Below are 23988 nucleotides of genomic sequence, written 5' to 3' on the forward strand. Positions count from 1 at the left end.
CGAAAGTATTATGTGAACTTTTTAGGAACTTTCCATGTTCCAGTAGATCTGATAATTCAAATACCATAGCCAAAGTTTCTGTTTTTGTACAACACACATCACACATGCAATTTGTAGGATCGATAGTATGTCGAAGGGGGAGGGGGGTGATTAGACTACTTGACAAGATAAAACTTAGCCTTTTTCCCAATTTCTAGTGTGTGCCAAATTTAGCAACTATGACTAGTCAAGTACAGCCTACACATGCACATCTAAGAGTATAGTAGCCGAAAGTAAAACATGCAACTGTAAAGTAGAGGGTAAGGTAGGGAGATCAAACGCGAAGGTTGGAACGGAGATTTTTGGCATGGTTATGATAGGTGGCGCTATCGTACGACCATGTTAGTGGCGACTTGAACCCACGGAGGGTAATGACCGCGAGAGTCCATGGAGGGCTCCACCCACAAGGATTACACAAAGAAGCGACCTTGTCTATTCCACCACGGCTTCCATCCACAGAGGACTAGCCTCACCCACGGTAGATCTTCACAAAGCAGGCGATCTACTTGCCCTCACAAACATCTTGGTTCAACTCCACAACACGAAGTAGGAGGCTCCCTAGCAACACCTAACCAATCTAGGAGGCACCACCCTCCAAAAGGTAATAGATGTGGTAGAATGATGAACTCCTTGCTCTTGTCCTTCAAAAGATAGTCTCCTCAACACTCAATCACTCTCTATCAGATTTGGCAGGGGTAGGAGAGATTGATCTAGTGGAAAGTAACTTGGGAGGCTAGAAATCAAGGTTCAAATGGTTGGAATGGAATCTCTTGATCTCAACACATGAGTAGGTGGCTCTCTCTCAGAAAAATGGATTTGGCAAGTGTAAATGTGTTCTCAGTGTTTCCTCTATGAATGAGAGGTAGGTGGAGGGGTATATATAGGCGTCCCCCAAAATCCAACCGTTACAACATTATTGCCCAACTCGGTGACAGCAAAATGAATCTCGATGGTACCAAGTTGCACTAAATGTGGCAACTTTTGGAATTCTCGGTGAGACCGATATTGAAATCTCGGTGGTACCGATACAATGACCTAGACTGGTTTCCAAGTCACGGTGAGACCAATTTCAAACTCAGGAATTCTGAAACTTGAAATCTTCTCAACAGAAAGTTGGTCACACAATCTTGGTGGTACCGATAGGAATGTTTCTTGTACCGAGATGGTGGGTTTTGGATAGGATCTATCTAAGTGTAAATTAGGTAGGGCCGAGTTGGAAATGTTGGTGGCACCGATTTTGCTTATGTGGCTTGAGCCATAATATTTTGTGGGAGAATGGCTGAGTATTTTTGGTGGCTATCTCTAAGCAATTGAATGACCAATTCATCATAATACCTCATCCTCTTTTAATAGTATTGGCTTTCCTATTCACTTGTCACAAATAAAAAAGTAGACTCTTCTTGCTTGAAGCTTGAGACAATCCTATTCCTTCCTTGCATCAAAGGGGCATCTCCTCACAATCCTATAGACAAAGAATCTTTGAACCTTTCTGAAATGTACTTGAATAAATTCATTAGTCCAACAATGCATGTCTTGTGATTAATTACCAAAACCACCTTAGGGAGCAATTGTGCTTTTAATCTCCCCCTTTTTGGTAATTGATGACAATATATAGATCAAAGCTTCGACAAAAGATATTATCAATGATTAGCATCAACATTTTGAGAAGTATGTGAAAAGCAAGAGCTCCCCCTAAATTTGTGCATTATTAAAATTTACGTTCGAATGCAAATGCACAATCGGTTAGGATCATAGGTTACGCTTTCATGTCTCATACAACTTGGTGGTGCGCATAAATGATATGAATGGATAGCAATGAACATAGCCACAACAAGCAAGTGAATGATCATCATGTATATAGCTCAAAAGTAATAACATGGTAGCACCAAACAACCAAAGCGTATGATCAAACACACAACTAAACAGATAAAGTCATCCAAAAGACCAAAAGTTTTGAAAACCAAACGAGAGCAAATAAAATGCAAAGCTCTCTCTCGAAGCCCTATTTGATTTATACACTTCTCCTCCTTTGGCAACAAGTTACAAAAAAGTTCAAAGGTCTAGAACTAAGCATTTCTCTAGTCACGATCTCCTCCGGTAGCTGAAGTTGGAGTAGACACAAGATCATCCACAAAGGCTTCGGTTGATATTGCTGGAGCTGGAGGTGTAGACACTAGAGGTGCTGGAGCAGGAGCTAAAGCTTGAGTTGATGAAGACAATCTTGCTTCCGGTACTGGCACAACTGCTGACCTGGTCTGGATCGTGAACTGAGTGGTAGTACAAAGAGGCGAATCATCATCATCACTGGAGCGTGGAATCATCACTGAGTTAACTTCATATTGAAGCTGCTCAACAGTGGTGGTCAACTCCGTCACCTTGATATCCATGTCATGGAATTTTGTCTCCATGATCCTCTCTAGGCTCTTCTGGTTCAGCAAGATCTCTAAAAGTTTCTTCTCCATCCCTTGGATGGTGCTGACAAAGAAGGACATCTGCTCATCTCTGGTTCTGACTTGTGGGGGTTGAGCTGGAGCATTCCTTGCAGCCTCTACAACTTATCTAGAAGTAGCTAAGCCGGGATGGGTGTTATCCATCACAACTACATTATCCTCAAACTCTGGATGAAGTGGCAAATGAGGACGATCAAGCTGATATGCATGCTTTCCAATCTTGGCATTGATGAGCATCTGAATGTATGGATCATATCCACATGATTTGTTCTGGTATGCAGTAGTCCTCCTTACAGTCTCAACAATCAAATCCATCACTTTGAAGCGAGTGTGGGTGTCTAGATGATGCACCATGTTGATGGAATAACCTCTAATCATTTTCTCATCACCTGATTTGGGCATCAGGGCGTGTCTCAAGATAGTGTTTGTAGTGGTTATTCCTGCTTGCAAGAAATAGACAAAGCCAAGCTTATGAGATGGTAGAAAATCAGGAGGCACTCGCTTGTACATGTTAGCCATGGAGTAGTGATCCATCTTAGGATCAGAGTACACATCCAAGTCTTCTTTTCGTGATTTTGGAGCATCAATGATAGTAGACCATTCTCCAACTATGGCTTCATATCTATTACCATCAGTCATCCACACAATTGTGCCATCTGCATAGAAGTGACCTATTGAGTAGAATTGCATAATCATCTCATCATTCCATGCAGTCATCTTTCTGCCAACGAACTCTTCAATGTCAACATGTTTGAAGTTTTCTCTCACATGGGGAAGGAAATATTCATTGTCTTTAATGTATGCCCAGCCGGCAAATCTCATATCGCTGACAGCTGGACTCTTATCATACAAATGAGTCTCATGAAAATCTTGTTGTTCCCTTGTGTAAGACCGAGGATAAATAGTAGTTCTTCTCCTTACAACATAGGGATCAATGGCTCTCCACTTCCTCAACCCTGCATCTCTCCTCTTCTTCATGTCCTCAGCAACTGGATGAGCCTCATTGTCTAGTGGCAGATGAGGTCTTATATTCCTAAGGATAGGTGCATACTCTTCTTCTTCCTCTACAAGAAAGACCCTAGAAGCAGTGCGTTTCTCTTTGATAGCTGCATGTATGCCATTTGTAGTCCTCTTGGGAGCTAGAAGCTTCTTAGGAGCTAAAGGCTTTGGTGCACATATCTTGGACATGGCATCAACCATAAGCTTCTTCTTCTTTGGAGGAGGGACCTCAGCTGGAATATCTTCCTTGTCATCAGCATCAACAGTTTCTCGTGGATCTTCATACATGCAGGTTTGTCTACCAATGACACGGACAATCCTCTTCCCGGGTCTCTACACAACTGGCTTCTTGGTAAGCCTAGCCTCAGAAGTTTTGGCATACTCTTTACTCATAGTCTTCGTGACTGTGGTCTTCTCCTTCTACTTTTGGGGAGAAGATTCATCAGGAATAAAATCAGATCCTCTTCATCAGAATTGAGCTTCCTTCTGGATCTGGTAGCTGCCTTAGGCATGCCACGGGAGCTAGGAGTACCTGGATGAGAAGGGGTCCTCTCAGGACTAGAGCCTGAAATAGATTCAGCATGGGGCTCACTGAAGTTGCTCTGACTATCATCGGAACTTGACATCTTGCAAGACCAACACAAAAGCAAAACGGCAGACTAGCAAACAAGCAAACCGTGTGAAAAGATATAGAAGAGGTAGAAAATATAACCATCACAAAATTGTAGAAGTTTAGTCAAATTTGCACTCTGAAATATTTAGTTTTAACTTTCAACAAAATTGGATTTTGGTTCCACCGAGTTCAAAATTTCGGAGCCAGCGAGACACATGATCTCTTTTACAAAAACTTGGCACCCCTTATTGGTTTCGCCGAAAAGGAGAACACGGTCCACCGAAACCATCTTCAATAACCCTAAAACGAAAATCAGTACTACCGACTTTTGCAAGTTGGTGACACCGAGATTCAATCTGCAGACTGCTAAACCTAAATTCCTCATTGCTCGCTAATCTAAAGTTGTTCTTGCTGGATAGAATTGGTAGCAATTTGTGGACAGATATTAGCATGGCCTCTTGCACAAGAATCGGATAGGAGCGCAAAGGGGATTCGAATCCATACCCTAACCCGGCGTGGATCCGCTATTGCGGCAACTACAGTGAAGATCCCATCGACAAAGGCACACGAGAGACATGCGAGTAGATGTCCGTGGACTAGGGAGCGACAACAAAGGGGTACGGCAATGCGACGTTTGAAGAAATTTCCAAGCGTCGGGTCCGCTGATATGTATATATCCCTTCACCGTCGGTGACACTGAGATGGGATTTTTGGTGCCACCAAGTTTCACAATTGTCGACTGACAGAGAAACTCGATGACACTGAAAAGCCAAACTCGGTTACACTGAGATGATAAAACTGATCAACCCTAGGCTTTGGTGGGACTTAGATTTTGAGGTTGGTCACACCGAGAAGGACTTTGGGAGGTTTTGGAATTCAGCCCTTGTCGAGACGGATCTTCGAGTGCTCCTCACACAGAGTGTCCGTAAAGTGCTTGCTCAAATTTTATGTTGTAGCATGAACATAATTTGAGACGAGAAAGCATAGATAGCTAGAGGAGGGTACTTAGGCATTCTTTTATATCCAATTGTACAAAAGAAATAGAAAGCCAAATAACAACAATTGGATATCCTAGAATGAGCAAAATATGCGTACCAACATGCTCACACAATAATATGTCAAATCAAACATGGTGAACATGCACAAACATTCTAGCATCTATCAAGCACTTCGACAATGACGAAGTCATCTATATATGAGTATACCGACTTAGGAGCCAAGTAAGAAACTTGATTATAGGTCTTACTCATTGATTAAGCACAAGTGGGGTTACCACTTTTACATAATCCATTAATGTGGTCACATCATTTAGGATACGCTTATACTCAAGTCTTAGAGTAAAGCTCCCCCAATATGTGACACCCCCCTAAGAGGGATAAACTAACCTTGGGTTTTATCATGAAAGAGTTCAAGTAGGTGAAGTAGTGGTGGGTGCTCATTGTTAATGAAGATCATCTTGAGTTGGGAGCAATCCTTATTGTTTCTTACTCTTCTCACCTACATGGTTTAGTCCCAAGGAAAAAGATATCTATGGACATGGAGTGAAATACATTGGAGGTGATGTCCAAAGGCATTAGTTACCTTGTCGCTTCCTCACCTTTGAGGGAATGTGTGACTCCTTGAACTAATGCATATGGTTGGAATTTATTGCATACTGTTCTTGCCAAAATGAATAAGAGTGAATTTCATTGGCAGAGTCACCCCACAAGAACTTTCCAGTTCTTCCTCTTGGGGACCCACATCACCTTGATGGGGATCCTTGGAGTTGTGGTGGCACTAAATGAGTTAGTACTAGAAGTGTCCTTGGGAACGCACTTGACCTTGGCTTGTGGTTCTTCCTTAAATGAGTCAATATCCTCTTGAAGCTTTCCCTTGCCCTTGTGGTCTTGTGGTAGAAGGCCATCTTGTAAGCTTGTTCCCTTGGGAGGAGTAGGATCATACTTCTCCTCTTGAGTAATAAACTTGAGAATGGGGTATGGACCTTCTTCCCAAACATCTCCATTGACGTAGAAGTAGCCAACACCTTGCTTCTTCTCATGTCGTCCTTGCTTGAGCACAATTTCCTCGAATTGCTTACTTCCGGCAAGACTCTTGAAGACACCTCTCTCTATATTCCCTTTGAGTAAATCATTTTCTTTCTCAAGTGTAACTTGTCTAAGAGAATCATTAGTAGAATTAACAGAGCTACTAGCAACAATGTCATTTGATCTAGCTTTAGCATTGTTGTTAATAGATGAAGAAATTTTCTTGCCTTTGTTACTAGTATTCTTAGGTTTAACTTGTGGAACAAAAGTAGACAAGATTAATCGTTTGTCTAGATAAGACGAACTCTTCTTTCGAAGATCATCATTGACTGCTTTTAGGAACTCATGCTCTTGCTCTAAATTTAGCTTCTCGAAGCGTAGCTTCTCATGAGTTCTTGCAACCTCTCTATGATCTTCTAGAGTGGTTTCATGAGGTAACTTAAGAGTCTTTAATTCTTTAGTTAGTTGTTCAATCACTTTCATATCATCATCGTTCAATTTCTCTTGACTAGCATGAATATTTTAAAGTTCATTATCAAGATTATCACTAGTCTTATCAAAGAGGAAGTCATCATCTCCTAACAAGTCATCCTCATTAGTACCAAAGTCATAGTATTCGGGGTGTGATACCTTGGGATCTTTTGCCATGAAGCAGTTTCCAATCCCTTCATTTGGTGAATCAAATAAGTCGTAGGAGTTGGAGGAAATGAGTGCAATGCCGACAACACCTTCATCTTGACTATAGTCGGAGTTGGAGTGATAGCTTCTCTCGGAGTGGTTGTCAGACTCGGAGCCAAAAATCCATTCACAGACGTGATATTTAAGTCTTCTTCTTGAACTGCTCTTGGTGTACTTGTCCTTCTTCTCTGATTCTTTGCCTCTTTGGGAGTGTCTTCATTCATAAATATCTTCTCTACTCCTTCTCATTGTTCGAGGTGACACATCTCTTGAGCTTCGTCTTCTAGGTGACTCTTCTCTTTGTTTGTGGGGTGCCGAGCACTCATTGGACAAGTGTCCGAGCTTTCCATTCTTGTAGCATATTCGGTCATGACTAGACGAACGCTTCTAATCATATCTTGAGCTAGAGCTTCTCTCTTTGCCTATACTCTTGTAGAACTTGTTGAATTTTGTGACCATGAGGCTCATCTCTTCATTGGTAACAAGGTTGTCACTTGAAGTAGCGGGAGCATCGGATGAAGCATTGTAAGAACCGCTTGACTTGTTGTGCAACTCATCTTTGTCTTTGAGAGACATTTCATGAGCAACAATCCTTCCAATGACTTTAGTAGGCTTGAGATCCTTGTAGTTTGGCGTCATTTGAATTAATGCGATGAGACCTAGACTAGGGTATATCTCAGCGACTCCTTCAGCATCCTTCATCTTGAACTTGTCAAGATGACTTTGAAGCACATCCAACTTAGATTCCCCGACAAAATCAGTTCCTTCGTGCATATCAATCAAAGTATCCCAAATTTCCTTTACATTCTCAAGGCGATTGATTTTGTTGAATTCTTTGGGATACAAGCAACTGAACAAAATATCAGAGGTTTTAGCTTTCAATTGCAGCATCTTCAGTTCTTCCGCTATGGCATCACGATCCGGTTCTGTTCCTTCTTCGAAGAAACACCTTGCACACCAACACACAACAACACAAACAACATGACTATTACCAAGAATATGCATTTTCATATTATGCTTCCAACTAGCGAAAGTAGTGCCATCGAAATATGGACCTCTACGGTGATAATTTCCCTCACTAGACACTAAACTCTCCTAGGTTGTGAAACCAATGCAATGGAGACCAAAGCTCTGATACCGCTTGTAGGATTGAAAGTATGTCTAGAGGGGGGTGTCTGATAAGACTACTTCACAAGATAAAAACTTAGCCTTTTCCCAATGTTTAGTGTGTGCCAGTTTTAGCAACTATGTCTAGTCAAGTACACCCTACACATGCACATCTAAGAGTATATCAGTTGAAAGTAAAACATGCAAGTGTAAAGTAGAGGGTAAGGTAGGGAGATCAAACGTGAAGGTTGACACGGTGATTTTTGGCACGGTTCCCATAGGCAGCGCTATCGTACGTCCATGTTACTGGAGACTTGATCCCAAGGAGGGTAATGGCTGCGAGAGTCCACGGAGGGCTCCACCCACAAGGGGTCCACGAAGAAGCGACCTTGTCTATTCCACCACGGCTTCCATCCACACAGGACTAGCCTCACTAATGGTAGATCTTGACAAAGTAGGCGATTTTCTTACCATTACGAACATATTGGTTCAACTCCACAACACGAAGTAGGAGGCTCTCAAGCGACACCTATTTAATCTAGGAGGCACCATTGTAAGGGCATTCTCCTACCTTAAGTGTTTTTGTTATGAGACAACTCACTATGTCATCTAACCGGGTGTCAAGTGTGCATGTATCATATGTAAAACACAAGACAGTTAGGTATTCCCTCCAAATGGAAAAGATCAAAGACGTGTTCCCTATGTGTTTATTATCTTTGGTCATGGGGACCCCGTACTATTAAGAGGTAATCAACATTGGAAGTCTATGGGTGCATCAATTCTTCTCACACTCTTTTGCACCCATCTCTCTCCACCACATCATTGAGAGACAGGCCCTCCCTTTCCGACTGACCGGTGTATTGCTACCTATGGTGATTGTATCGCCTACACCCTCGGCGGTTGAACCGACCCAACACCAGTCCACAAAAGGCCACAATTCTGTTGTGCTGCAGTGGTTGAGAAGTGATGGCCCGGTTGTACCGTTATATTAAGTACAACCAATACCATTGGTGTTCCTGGCAGTTGTATTGCTTGGTACTTAGGTGTGCCCAACAGCTGTGGTGAGTGGAAACACTGGCAACTTTCTTTTGTGGTCCGGTTGTTGGGCGGTAGGTGGGCGGTTGTACCGCTAAAATATGCATCCCGGTGGTACCGCCGTGGCAACCGGTTGAACCACTCCCATGTAAAAACAGCTGTAACGGTAAGAAAGTGGGGACCTATATAAAGGGGGGGGGGGTTCTTCCACCTTCCTCTTATCTCTTACCTCTCTCTCTCCACCATTGATGCACTCCAAGCTTTCTAGTCCGATCTCTTTCCCTAGCCACCCAAACTTGTTGTCTTGCTAGGGATTGAAGGAGGAGATCTAGATCTACACTTACACCAAAGGAAAATTGATTCCCCCAAAGTTTCTTTTGTGGATTTTCTTACTCTTGGGTGTCTGAGTACCCTAGACGGAAGAGCTCACCTCGGAGACACATTCCATTCTGGTGAAGCTTCGTGGTTACGTTGGGAGCCTCCAATTAAGTTGTGGAGAGATCCCCAACCTTGTTTGTAAAGGTACGGTTGCCACCTTCATGGGCACCACTTAGTGGAATCATGGCACCTCGCCTTGTGTGAGGGCATGAGGAGAATACAGTGGCCTTAGTGGCATCTTGGGGAGCAATGTGCCTCCACACCGCTCCAACGGAGACGCACTTCCCCTCAAAGGGAAGGAACTTCGGAAACACATCCTCTTCTTCATCGGTTCCACTTGTGGTTATTTCTTACCTTTACTTGTATTTAATTCTTGATTATTATTGTTTTTGTTAGCATCATATAAGTTGCTCACCTAGTTGCATATTCAGACAACCTATTTGTTGCTAAACCTAATTTGTTTAAAGAAAAGTTTAAAATTTGTTGCTTGCCTATTGACCACCCCTCTAGTCAACCGTATCGATCTTTTCAATTGGTATCACAGCCTCGTCTCTTTATTAAGGGTTTCAGCACCCAAAGAGTATGTCTTGCGAGGAGGACCGGGTTGAGGAGGTGCCCGAGGGAGCTGTTGCGAACTTGGTCACCCGAGAGGAATAAAATGAGATCATGTCCACATTTAAATCCTTAGTGGGTGTCGAAGTCAAGAACATGCTTAAGGATTTCCTTGATATTTATAAACCACCTACCGACCAGTAGTTGGTGGCTAATCCCACAAGTTTGGATACAGGGGCCAATTCCGAAAAGGAAAATGCTAGTAGTGAAAAGATAAATCGCCTCAAAGAACGAGTGGGTTAAATGCTTTTGTCTCGGTTCCTCCTCCCATGGTCTATGGAGGACCGGTCCACCCACCGCATGTTATTAATCTCGGTCCTCCACCAAAGCTGGTTAAGAATGATTTTGCTAACTGGGTTTTTCGTATAAAGGCTCATTTGAATCACAACTCAAAACATCTTTGGAGAATCATTGAGGAAGGCTACTACCCTCATGATCCAAGAAACCTCATTCCAAGAGAAGAGGTTGACAACCAGATCAATCATTCAGCCCTATTCATCCTGCAAGCAGTTGTTCTCATTGAAGATCTTGCACATGTGCGTCCCTTCACTCATGCCAAAGATTGTTGGGAACACATCATTTCCATGTACAAGGGAAGTTTTAGTATTCAACGGTCAAACTATGAAGTGATACTTGATGAGGCCGATGGATTTCTTATGATTGAGGATCAAGATCCTCTTGAGCTATACCGAAGGATGACAACTCTTGTTGTTGCTCTTCAAGATCATCTAAGCAAGGATGTCGATGGCAATTGGATCAAACATAAGTTTCTCAAGGGTATTATGCCCTTCAACAAATCCATGTCCTCCGTCATCCGTTAGAGGCCAGACTTTCACTCCTTGTCGTCAAGCGATGTGTTGGATGAGTTCATTGCGATGAACATATTGAGCAAGACCGCTGACAATGCTCTTGCTCATGTTCAACGGTCAAGAAAAGACTCTCCCAACATTGCCTTAAATGCCAAGGTATAATTGGAGGAAGATTAGGAAGACGAAGAAGAATTGTGCCCCGAAGACACCAAGTATGCTTATCACGAGCATATGGCTCTTGCATCAAGACAATTTTTGGGCAACAAGAGAAACTGAAACCAAACTTCTCGAAGAACAACTCAAATGGGCCCAAAGGCAAGCAACGTGTGAGAACTTTCTACAACTGTGGCAATGTGAGTCACTTTGTGCCTGATTGTCCTTATGAGAAGAGGGAATACTATGGTGGCAAACTTATTCGAAAAGACAAAGCCAAGCCCTTCCCCAACAAGAACAACTTCTTCAAGAACAAGACTCAAAAGGTATTGATGGCTCAAGAGGAGTACCTTTCTAATGAGGATGAGGATGATGATGCAAGTGGTGGAGTGATGGGGATGGCCACCGTGGACATTCATACTCTTCTCCAAGCAAGGTGTTCCTCTTCAACGCCCCAAATGAAAACGACGTTGGCAAGTGCCTTATGGCCAAGGCATCCAACAAGGTAACATCGAACACTAAAACTTTCGATCTCAATGCTACTATTTCACTACGTCTATTAGTGGTGATGAAAAGGAAGAGGTAGAGGAGGAGGAAAAATCCTTTGATAAATTCATGAGAAAACTCAAGGGTAAATCCAAGAAGCATTTTGTTGCTCTCTTGGAACAACTTGGAGAGGCTCATGACCTCATTGAATCTCATGAAGAAACCATCTCTACATTACAAGGTCATAGTTGTAACTATGCCAATGAGATTGCGGATCTTTGTATTGCTCTTGAAGAAGAGCAAGGACTTCGTTTGACTCTTGAGGAGTCACATAATGATGACCTTGCCAAGTTAAAGAAAGATCTTGATCATGCTCTTATTCTTGCTCGTGTGCTTCAATCCAAAAAGGGTGCACTTGGGTTGACCATGTTAGACTCAAGAAAGAGCTTGCAACACTTGACAAGGCTCACAAGGTCTTGAAGAGTGCTCATGTCTCTTTAAAAGAGTCTCATGGTCAACTCCAAGTAGAACTCACTAAGGAAATAGCCAGTTGCTCTGCATTATTTTTAATTGATAATGTCCATGCTACTAACCATTGTTGTGAGCATGCACATCTTGTGGAGGAGAACACCATATTAAAATAGCAGCTTGAGAAAGTCCTTGTGACATGCATCCAATGTGAAAAGAATCTTAATGACCTTTTGAGCATTCAAACAAAAGTTGTTGCAAAGGAAGGAGTTGGGTTTGCACCCAAGTCCAAGAAGAACAAGAAGAAGAAGACCAAGAAACCTCCCCAGCTTATGGAAACCTTTGTTAAATCTAGGGAGGGTACTCACGAGAAGAAAAAGGACAAATTTAAGGGTGGTAATGCCATGAAGGGCTAAACCCATCTACCCAACCCCTCTTATGTTTTGTGTCGTGCCAGTGATGGGAATGTTTTTGCTAAGTTTGTTGGTTCTTATGATGAGTACATTGAATGTTATATTTGGGTTCCTAAGACCCTTGTTACTAACCTAAGAGGTCATATTAAAGAATGGGTACCTAAATCCAAGCATTGATCTTATGTAGGAGTTTGCTTCGAGTGGGGTGTCTTGGTTTCTTGATAGTGGAGCAACAAATCATATGACGGGAAGCAAGGACTTGGTGGTGGACGTTCATCCCGAACCATCCATTGCCACCCAAGTCTCCTTTGGTGATGATGCGATTTCAAAGGTATTAGGTCTCAGCAAGGTGGTAATTTCTTTGGAACTTACCATTGAAAAGGTTATGCGTATTGAGACCCCTCACATACAATTTACTTTCCGTTCAACAACCTGCACTTATGGGCTTTAGTACCTTATTTGGCACTAGCTTTGTGGCCCTTTTGTGGAGCAAGACTCATAACGTAGCCTTTGTTGGGCATTTAGAGAACGGTCTCTATGTGATTAACTTTTCGTAGCGAACCACTAAGATCGCGACTTGCCTAATGGCTAAAGTTGATGTGGGATGGCTTTGGTATCGCCGGCTAGCCCATGTCAGTATGAGATCTTTGGAAAGCCTCCTCAAAGAGGATCACATTCTTGGACTAACAAATTTGAGTTTCGCTAGAGATCGTGCTTGTAGTGTGTGTATTGAAGGAAAAATTCATGAGACATCTCACCGCCTGAGGACTATCATCTACTCAAAAAGGACCTTGGAGCTCTTCCGCATGGATCTCTTTGGTCCTCCATCCTATGATAGTCTTGGGGAAGAAAGTATTGCTTGGTGATAGTGGATGATTACTCAATATATACATGATTATACTCTTTCAAGAGAAAGAGTGAGACTCAACAAACCATCATCGACTTTGCTAATGAAGCTCAACGCTAACGTAATGCAAAGATATTGATGATTAGAAGTGACAATGGCATAGAGTTCAAGCATTACACCATAAATGAATTTCTGAGTTATGAAGGAATCAAGCATCAATACTCTGCACCTTACACTCCTCAACAAAATGGTGTAGAGGAAAGGAAGAACCGGACGTTGATGGATGCGACAAGAACCATCATGGTGGAGTTTAAATCTCCGTATAACTTTTGGGTCGAAGCCATCAACGTTGCATGTCATGCATCCAATCAGCTCTACCTTCACAAAGGCTTGAACAAGACTCCATATGAAATTCTTACCGGCAACAAGCCCAACCTCAAGTACTTCCGGGTGTTTGGCTGTAAGCATTTCATTCTTAAGAAAGGTGCTCGATTGTCTAAATTTGAACCTACAACTCAAGAGGGTATATTTGTTGGCTATGCTACAAACTCTTGCGCTTACCGTGTCCTATACAAGTCCTCAAGGCTCATTGAGGAGACGTGTAACATGGAGTTTGATGAGAATAATGTCTCCCATATGGAGCAAAGTGGTCTTTATGATGTAGGTGATGGAATTCCTCCCCAAGCTATAATAAGAATGGGTGTGGGACACTTCCTTCCCTCCAATGAACCCCTTGTGGCTGAAGGAGGACAATGTTCCACTCATGTGGAACCATCAACGACGCAAGACCCACACGCTTTCGAAGAACACTCTAAAGGCCCTCAACCCTGTCATCTTGATCAAGGAGAAGATCAACCTCAGGAAGGTCCTGCATCAAGTGATGTCCTTGATCAATCTCACCCCTATGAGGTTGCTCAAGGTCAAGATCAAGACCAAGTCCAATATCAAGAGCAAGCTCAAGAACAAAACAAAACTCAAGATCAAGGGAAATCTCGCAAAGGCGGTAGAAGTCTAAAACATGCTCCTCAACTTACCCCTGAGGAGATTCAAGAAAGACGTGCAGCCAAGACTGCCAAAATGCTTTAAAATAATTCTCATGTACTATAGAATGTCTATGGCAGCTTACACAGAGGGGTAACCACTCATTATCAATTATCAATCTTCAGTGTCCATCATGCGTTTGTTGCTTGCACTGAACCACTTAAGGTACAAGAGTCTCTTGAAAACATGGATTGGGTTGAAGCGATGCATGAAGAACTCAAAAACTTCAACCGCAACATAGTGTGGCTATTGGTGCCAAGACTAAAGGAGAACCACAATGTCATTGGGACAAAGTGGATCTTTAAGAACAAGAAAGATGCGCACAGTGTCGTTACTCGCAACAAGGCAAGATTGGTAGCACAAGGCTACTCCCAAGTCAAGGGAATCGACTACGATGAAACCTTTGCTCTTGTAGATCGCCTTGAATCTATTCGCATGTTGCTTGCATTTTCTTCACATCATAGCTTCAAATTATACCAAATGGATGTGAAGAGTGCATTTCTTAATTGTCGCCTTAAGGAGTTGGTTTATGTCAAGCAATCCCGAGAGTTCGAGGATCCCAAGTTCCCTAATCATGTGTATGTTCTCAATAAGGCACTCTATGGCCTTAAAGAAGACCCACGTGTGTGGTATGGGCACCTTACCGAGATGTTACATGATCGTGGATTTGTAGTTGGGAAAATTGCCCCCACTATTTTTACTTAGAAGGTCAAGGGGAGCTTGTTCATATGCCAACTATATGTTGATGATATTATTTTTGGTTCTCTTAACAAAGCTTTTAATGAAGAATTTGCTACATTAATGACTAAAGAGTTTGAGATGTCTATGATGGGAGAGTTGAAGTTTTTCCTTGGATTCGAAGTCAAGCAACAAAGTCAAGGAACCTTCATCAATCAAGGAAAATATACTCAAGACATGCTCAAAAGGTTCAAGATGTACGATCTAAAACCAGCCAAGGCCAACACTCCCATGCCTCTCAACTGCCATCTTGACCTCGATTCCAATGGTAAAGCCGTGGATGAAAAGGTATACCGCTCTATGATTAGTTCTCTACTTTTCCTTTGTGCATCTAGACCGAATATTAATTTGAGCGTGGTAATTTGTGCATGATTTCAATATGCACCTAAGGAAAGCCACTATGTGGCAGTCAAGCGAATCTTTCGATATTTGGCTCATACCCCAAACTTTGGCTTATGGTATCCCAAAGGTGCTTCATTTGATCTCATAGGATATTTGGACTCGGATTGGGCAGGAGACCGTGTGGATAGGAAGTCAACTTCCGAAGGTTGCCAATTCCTTGGTCGCTCTCTGGTAAGTTGGTCTTCAAAGAAACAAAATTGTGTTTCTCTCTCGTCCTTGGAGGCCGAATATGTAGCTGCTGCATCTTGCTGTGGTCAGTTGCTCTGGATGAGGCAAACTTTAAAGGATTACAGTGTCACTTGTGACAAAGTGCCTCTTTATTGTGATAATATTAGTGCTATGTCGATCTTCAACAACCCTGTTGAGCATTGCAAGACGAAGCATATTAGTATTCGTCACCATTTCATCCCGGGGCATATCAAACGTGGGGAAATTGATCTCATTTATCTGAACACTAATGATCAACTTGCAGGTATATTCACAAAGCCTTTGAATGAAGCAAGATTTCGCGAGTCAAGGCATGAGCTAAATATAATTGATTTGACCAATGTGCATTGAAATTAGAGCAAACTCAACAAAATAACTATCATGAGATACTTGATTGATATAATCCATGTGAACATTAAAATCATGATGACAAGTTTCATGGTTATACTTATTCTTTATAGCATAAATGTCATCACAATAATCATCACAGATAGGAGGCACGATTTCATCATAATAAATTTTCTCATCAAACCTTGTGGGACTAAAAATACCATCTTCATCAAACATAGCACCCCCAAGCTTGTGGATATGCATATCATTAGGATCATGGATATTCAGAGGATTCATACCAATAATATTGCTACAATACTCATCATTCAATGATTTCACATTAATCATTTTCATAAATTCTCCCTCTAGCAATTGAGCGCAATTTTCCGAACACTCATTTTCATGAAAGACATTATAGAGACAAATCAAATGTCACAACCTGTGTTCACCTCACTTTCACTGTAATTTCAAAATCTAAGTTTATTGAAACTTTTCAAAAACCAATGTTGTCAGTGCCATAATTGACATTGTATGCTTGTATTCTCTATTGAGTAGAATCAAAAACCATATTTTTCATAACATAAGTATTCCCAAAATTCTTTTTCTTATATTTGACTATTTCAAAACCTTGCTTTGGGTTGCACTGCAAGTCCTTGGCAGCAAGGGAGTGCTTTTACCCAAAGATGGCAATATGGTTCTTAAATTATTTTAACTCTCCAAATCCATAAAATAATTATTTTATAAATTATTTTCCTATTTTACTTATATGTCCATTTCTGAGGCTAGGAATGATATTCCTATATAGAAAATTACTTTTCTGCCCTAGAAAAATCTGAGAAAATTTGGAGATACTCAGAGGACATATATTTTCCATACTTCAGATTTTCAACCCCTATTTATATTCAAAATATTTGAGAAAATCCCTGAAAACCTATTTTGTCTGTTTTGATCTTTTGGAATATTTCCAATAAAATCCTATAAAATTCCAGCAACCTTCCCAAGCTATATTTAGTGACCACACCAAGTTTCACCTCATTCCAAGGTGATTTGGTTCACTAAATAATCCAAAACCCCTCTCTGTCCAGAACCAAGTTGAAGCATCTCTACATTGCTAAGTATATCCAAATGGGTTGAAACTTTGCACGAGTGTTAAACACCCCAAATGAGGAGTCTGTGCCAAAAATGGGATTTGCAAGAGGTAATCTACTCACATTTCCTTTGGAAGGGGCAGATCTGCCATTTGGGGGCTGATTTCAAGTTTGCGTTGCCAAATTTATCCAATGAAGCTCAAATTTGGTGGAGTATCTTATTTCTTCATCAAAGTTAATCCTGTTAACTCTCATCACTAGTGGTAAGGTGTTGCTATCCCAAGCACCTGTCGAACACCTTCTCCCATATTAGCAAATCAGCCCCTATCCCATTCCACACCTAAGCTCTTCCATCCAAACTCTTTGACCAAGCTGCCAGAACCACTCCCCTACTGCAGGAGAGTGGCCCCTCTTTGAATCCAAGTAGAAGGCCCCGAAATACTCATTCTAAGTCCTGGGCCAATGCTGGCATCTCTTCTTTCCTCTCATCCCATGGCTAGCAGCGAGTCCCCCGGCTCCCAAACGGCTAGGCATCTTCAGTCCAAGCCCCAGGACACCCCAGACAAGGCTAAAGTGCCCCAGAGCACGCCAGCATGCCGTATCATGCCAAAACTATGCTCTAGGCACGTTGTTTGGCGCACCCGAAGCAAAGGTGTCCATCCCCGGTCGGTTCGAGCCTCCCCCTGATGCCCATTCAAGTCCCCGACCGTCTCTCTATATTAGGGCAGCCCCAGGTCCCCTCCTCCCTCGCTCTATTGACCGGAGCGATGCATGCCCACGCGCGCCAAATCCAACCAGAAGACCATGGCCATGAGTGCACGCTCCTCCTCGCTCTCTATCCCTCAGTGGGTCTCCTAGGTCCTAAACCATGTCCGCATACCGTGGTTTCTACCCGAGCACTCACTGCCCCTCCTGCGAGCAGCGGTGAAACCACCGGCGCCACCGGCTCGGTGCACCATCGGGAGCCTATAAATAGCCCCCCTTGCTCCAGCACCTCCATCCCACCTCTCCAGTGCCTAAATTCCACCCCTAGCCTCTCCCTTTGAGCACAACGAGCTCCTGTGCTTGAGATCGACCGAGGCCCCGCTGCTTTGGAGCTCCGTCGATCTCGGTCTATGGTCCAACTCCGTTGCTCCTTTCACCTCCTCTATGATCCTAGCAACCTCAGGGAGCTACCCCATCACCTCCCCGAGCTAATCCACGCCATAATACCTAGTTCATTAGCCTCCCAAAATAGCTCCGTCGTAGCCACCTCGTCGCCGGTGAACCAGGGCCTCCCCGTCGACCCCTCGACCACGAGAAGGTAGGCGACGGTGAGCTGGTTCCATTTCTGCCTTCGGTTGGGCTCGAGGATGTCGGTAGCGCCGCCGGCGTGCTTCCCCTCCTCTCTGTCCCGGGGTGGAAGACGACCCCGACAGGTGGGTCTCACCTGTTAGTGGCTCCTGCCTCTCCCCCTCTCTCCTCTCTGCCACTTACCATAGGGGCCCACGCGTCAGGTTTGAACCTGGCTGCGCGTGCGCCTGGGCTGGCTGGCTGGTTGGCTAGCTGGGCCGGCCCAAGCCTGAGGCCGAGCCAGGCATGAGCCCCAACCTCTTTTCTTTTTCTGTTTAATCTGGTTTTAAAAGATTTTTATAAAAATAATTATTCAATATATTTTTATTATTTGTCCACCATAATTTTTCTAAAAATGATTAGTATTTAACATAACCTTTGTACAATTTTTAGACAAACATTCTGTTTTATGACAATTAAAAAGGCTATTTGGAATAGTTTTTCTTTTGTTAAAGTGATTTTTAAAATAATCCTTTCACTAAAACCAGAGACAAATATTTTTAAAACAACAATATGGATTTATGAGAATTAAACAACATTTTTAAAGTGAGTTTGTGATATGTTTTAGAGTGAGCTACTTATTGCTGTTTATTTATTACGATGATAGAAACCACGTTTGATGAAGAAGTAGGACTTTAAGACTCCAAAGACCCCAGATACTTAGGTGATCAAGGCAAGCAGCCCTTTGACCATGTTTGAGCATATGTTATATTGCATGCTAGTAAAGCAAATACTCCCGTTGCATATAATCATAAAGATTCGGTCAATCATTAAAGTGATGTTACTGATGGCTCCTCCGGAGCACTTGAATTTTAAGCTTGCTCCTACCACCTATGAGGGTCATGCTGATATCATGTTGACAAGTAGATCTAAGCATAGTAGAAGCATGAGCATGATGATGGTAAATATCAAAGGTTTATGAAATCCCCGTCGGGTGCCACTAATGCCCGAGGGTGAAGATGAGTTAGGTGGCCACTTTTGGTGAAGTGGTGCACCGGGTATTTCGGTGTGAGTTGTTTCAAAAATGGGAATAGATTTATGATGTGTTGACCATCCCAACCTTACATGTGTGACCACATTACCCCTTTATGGGACGGGGCTTTGTTGATTACTCTGGTCAATGCTAGCAAAGAGCCACATTACTAGTGGCGGGAGTGATGTGTGGTCACTCTCATGACGGGGTCGTGCCAGGTAGGACGATTATGCCATTTTTACGTGTTCCGGGCATACCGTTGGTCCCCGCATGGATGATACCATGTAGAGTCGGTGCTCGTAAGACATACATCATGTGGGTTGGGTACCAATCGAGCGGATCTCTTTGTCTATTATCTTCAGGGGAAAGGCATTGATCGGATACTTACCTCGGGTATGTTATATACTGCGAGTCATGGATGGCACATAATTTTCCCGGATCTCTTGGGTACATCGTACAACCTCTGCAGAGTGTAAAACTATTCGAATAGCCTGGCGACGGTCAAGGATAGTTACGTGGTGCTACTTAAACTACGCCCAGTCGTTTCCGCATAAACCAAGTATGTGTGTGTATAATGGTGTTATCTGAGGACGAGTTGATATGACTAAGTTTGGTGACTTGGCATATCAGGTGAACCCGAGGAGTTCAATCCTTGACAGATATATTGATATCTGTAACCTGTTCTTGTATATACGATCTTGCTTATGTTGCACATCAATCCATGATCATGTTTATTCACTGTTAAGCCGCTATCCACCAATACTGCATAATACTTGTTATCCTACCAATTGCATTATTCATATCATGGGCTGTTTGCAAGTACATTCAAAGTACTCATTGGCTTGCCACTGGTTATATTATTGACCACACATGGAAGGATCGGAGTTTGGAGAAGAGTACGTCATCGGAGACGGCCCTGCGAACTAGGACGCTTCCCAGTCCGAATGCCTGTTGGTGTAGGCTGATGGCATGGGCATCCGCTTAGCCCCGAGATTTCCGCTACTAGTTGTATCAGTGTGATTTGGCCTTATAGGCCGTATCTTGTGTACTTGACCTTATTGGTCATGTGTTGTAATATTTCGGTACATTGGATGTAAGACTCTTGTTATTCAACATCTGTGTGTTCGGTGAGCATTGATCTCTGGGATCACTGAGCACGATCACTCGGTGATCTCGACTCATAAGTCGGGGTCCCCATAGAGCTGGTACCAAAGCTAGGTTGACTGTAGGAAGCCTTCGGTAGCATGGACAATAGCTGAGACGAGTAGTGCACTCAACCCTTGCACATGAGTTTTTCTGCACCCACCAAAAATTTCTAACCCTCTCCTACAACCTTGTAGGTGGACCCCGTACCTGACATGCTTCTGGAGACATGCTTTCCCCTACTTTTGGGAGATAGCCTCGAGAAGTGTCAAGTATGCCGCATGCCCATATTTCTCTACCACGAGCACTTGGTCAATTCTGACACAAAGGAATATCACGTGGACGTGATAGTGAAGGCTAATGACTCCCCAACTAGTTGGTTCTTTGAAGGACCAGAGATGGAGAATCTGATGTTGGCCGTGGAGACAGCCGCACGCGAGGCGCTCGTGCGTCTCCGTGACATCCTTCCCGAGATGGCTAACGAGCCAGCTACTCGTCCCCTGCCTTTTATTAAGGATTGGATTGACGGGAGTTGGACGCTTAACCCATCTTCGGAGGACGGGATGCCACTCAGGTTTCAGACCTACTTCAGCCTCTCCGCCGACACCTTGACTCACCTTCTGATCAAGGAGTCGATGACACTTCGCCAAGAGCTACACCAAGTCAAGGACCTACTTCGCCTGGAAAAGATGAAGACCTGCAAGGTCAAGAAGGAAGGAGCACCCAGAGGACAGTCAGCCATTGCCTTCCGAGGAGGAATTCCACCGCTCCAGGCCACTCCTATCCAGACTCGCCGTCTGACCGCGGAAGAGTACACTGAGCTCCTCAGCTCTTCACCGACTAAGAGACGCTGTGATGGACCACTTCCGTCACCTAGACCTGTGAAGGAGGAAGGTACCGATGAGGATGAAGACGAAGACCCTGTAGAGCCTTCCTACGAGACCGAGCAGTCCGTCGCTTAGAAGTGCGACTTAGGAAATTAGGAGTCTTCCCCAAGCATAGTTGAGTCCGTGTATCCATTCATGTGAACCATGAGTGTTGTGTTTACATGTATGATGCAAGCCGCATTTCTGCCTCAGGCAGCTTGTAAGTGACTACATCACTTGTTTTAATTCAATGCATTAGATTTCCCCCAAAAAACGTTGTTTAAAACTCTCACGCTAGCACAGTACCAAACCCCCTTATTTAGAGCATCATCCCTTATGATTCTTGGCCAATTCGGCATGTTTACCTATCTATTCCCTGACAGGATGGTGATTTCAACCCACACCAGCACTTCGTTAACCCCGGCTCTCCCTCCTCTGGCCAGCAGCAGGAAACCGGCGGGAACGCTCAAGTTGGAGATCACCACGAGCAGCGGCAAGGCGATATTCCTCCGCCGCCACCTCCCACGGAGGGCCTGACTGTTGCTCAGTTCCTCCAAGCTCTCCGAGAGGAACTTCTAGCCAACAATGCCGCAATCCAATAGCTGGCTCAAGTCTTGGTGAACAATCCGCCGTAAAACGGAAATGGCCATGGTCGCTCTACTCTGTGTGAGTTTGTGCGGACTACACCTCCTATATTCATGGAGACAACTGAACCATTGGATGCCAATGACTGGATCCACACTATAGAAGACCTCCTCGCACTGGTCAAGTGCACCGATGATCGCAAGAAAGTCCTTTATGCTTCTCACTGTCTCGGAGGCACGACCAGAGCTTGGTGGGATGGGTTCCAGATCATGCGATAAGGGCAAGCTATCACTTGGGCAGCATTCAAGGAAGGATTCCGCGCCGCTCACATTCCTCCTGGAATGATGACCTTTAAGAAGAGGGAATTTCGAGCTTTAAGGCAAGGCAGTGGAACCATCAAGGAGTATCTGCAGAAGTTTAAGCCCCTGTCGAGATATGCACCAGAGGACGTCAAAACTGAGGCCTCTAAGGTGGAACGCTTTATGGAAGGACTGCAGCAGTCACTTGTCGGTGCACAAAAGACTGGGGTCTCGAGTGCCCCGTACTAGTGCGCGGACACTGGTCGCTGGGGCTTAGGGCGAAAGAAAGACTCATACGCCACCAATTGCTGATTGCAAGCCCCGGCAAGCACTCGTTGTTGGGAAGGAAGAAGAGACCCCGGCACGAGCTCCCTGCCGGGGACATAGACAATGCTACGACGAGACCCTCCCACCGAGGATGCAGGACTGAGCCCCGGCAAGCCACCCTTGCTGGGAAGATGGACAAGGCCTCGACACGCCATCACCTCCCTGCCGAGAGGAACAAGAAGAGCCCCGACAAGGTAACCCTGCCGGGAAGAAAGAGAAGGCCCGAGGAGAGGCGCGGGCCCAGGGCGCCCTCTCGACCTGCGAACGCCTCCACCGATGAGCACGCCACCGATGATGCATGAGCCATGCGTCCGCCCGCACGCCAGCGCAACACACCGAAGTTGCCATGTGCGGCTATGTGTCCACCCCCCTGACGAGGTCACGGAAGTCCGTCGAAGCATTTAATGCACCTCTGACAAGGCAGTAACACTGTAACTGTCGGTCGGCGCTGTTTCACTCGTGAACTCACCGTTCACCCATTGAGCCACTTTGGTGACCCCTTCGCCTATAAAAGGAGGCCCGAGGCTCAGTAGTAGATTTTTTTGGCTTTTTGGCTTTTTGACCAATCGAAAGGTTGTAAAGTAGGACCGATCTACAGTAACCCAAAATGAATAACCAAACGCATGCAGGAGTAGTTTTTTACGCACCACGCGGCCCAAACGTGGGTAAAATGATCTTGCCGGGCCCTGACTGTTGGTTTCTGCTCTTGCCGCGACCCCTCTCCCCTCCAAACTAGCAAAAAGGGGACCGTTGAGGCCCCCATAGGTGTCGAACCTTCACCGACATCTTTGGCGCGCCAGGTAGGGGGATCGCCGGAAGCAGGCCGGTGTCAGCGCCACCCCGATCTGACGAGCCTCTCGTCGATTCCATGGATCCGAGTTCGCCGCTGGATCTTCCCTGAGTGGGAGGAAGCAGAGGCTGCTCTGCCCACGCAAGAGCTCATAGTGCCCCTATAGGTACTATGCGAGCGCGGGTGGAAGGAGCGGAAGCCCCAAGCTCCGCATCGCTTGGACGACACACCTCCTTGGAACACCGCGCAGCCGTCGAGGGCATGATAGGGGGCTTCGGCGAGGCCTCTGACGCTTACTCCGAACGACGCACATCTCCGGAGAGCTGCATGGTCATAGAGGACGCGTCCGAGGCCCCGAACCGCCCCTTCACGTGCCCTCCGGCTCGCATTTCTCCTTGGAGCGCTATGACGCCAGAAAGATGCGCTTGTGGGCTCCGCCAGCAAATCTCTTGAAAAGAGATAAGAAAGCGTTATTCCCGAGCATGCCTCTTTCCTCCAGAGTGGACAAAGGCCACCGGTGAAAACCTCGTCGACAAGGAGGCCGCTGGAGGCAACGTCAGCTTGCCGGGGGTATGGATATTCCTCCCCGGCAGCACCTTCGGACGTTGAGGCTAGGAATGCCGCGACGCGCCAGATAAGTACAGAGGAAACTTCTTGCCAGACTCTTGGGAGATTAGTTGTATCCTTTTGAAGCATCGAATTTTGTATGAGAACCCCGCGCACAGATGGACCTTGCTAGGATCAGTGCACTCCGAC

This window comes from Hordeum vulgare, chromosome 4H, assembly GCF_904849725.1.
Source record: "Hordeum vulgare subsp. vulgare chromosome 4H, MorexV3_pseudomolecules_assembly, whole genome shotgun sequence".
NCBI classification, from domain to species: Eukaryota; Viridiplantae; Streptophyta; class Magnoliopsida; order Poales; family Poaceae; genus Hordeum; species Hordeum vulgare.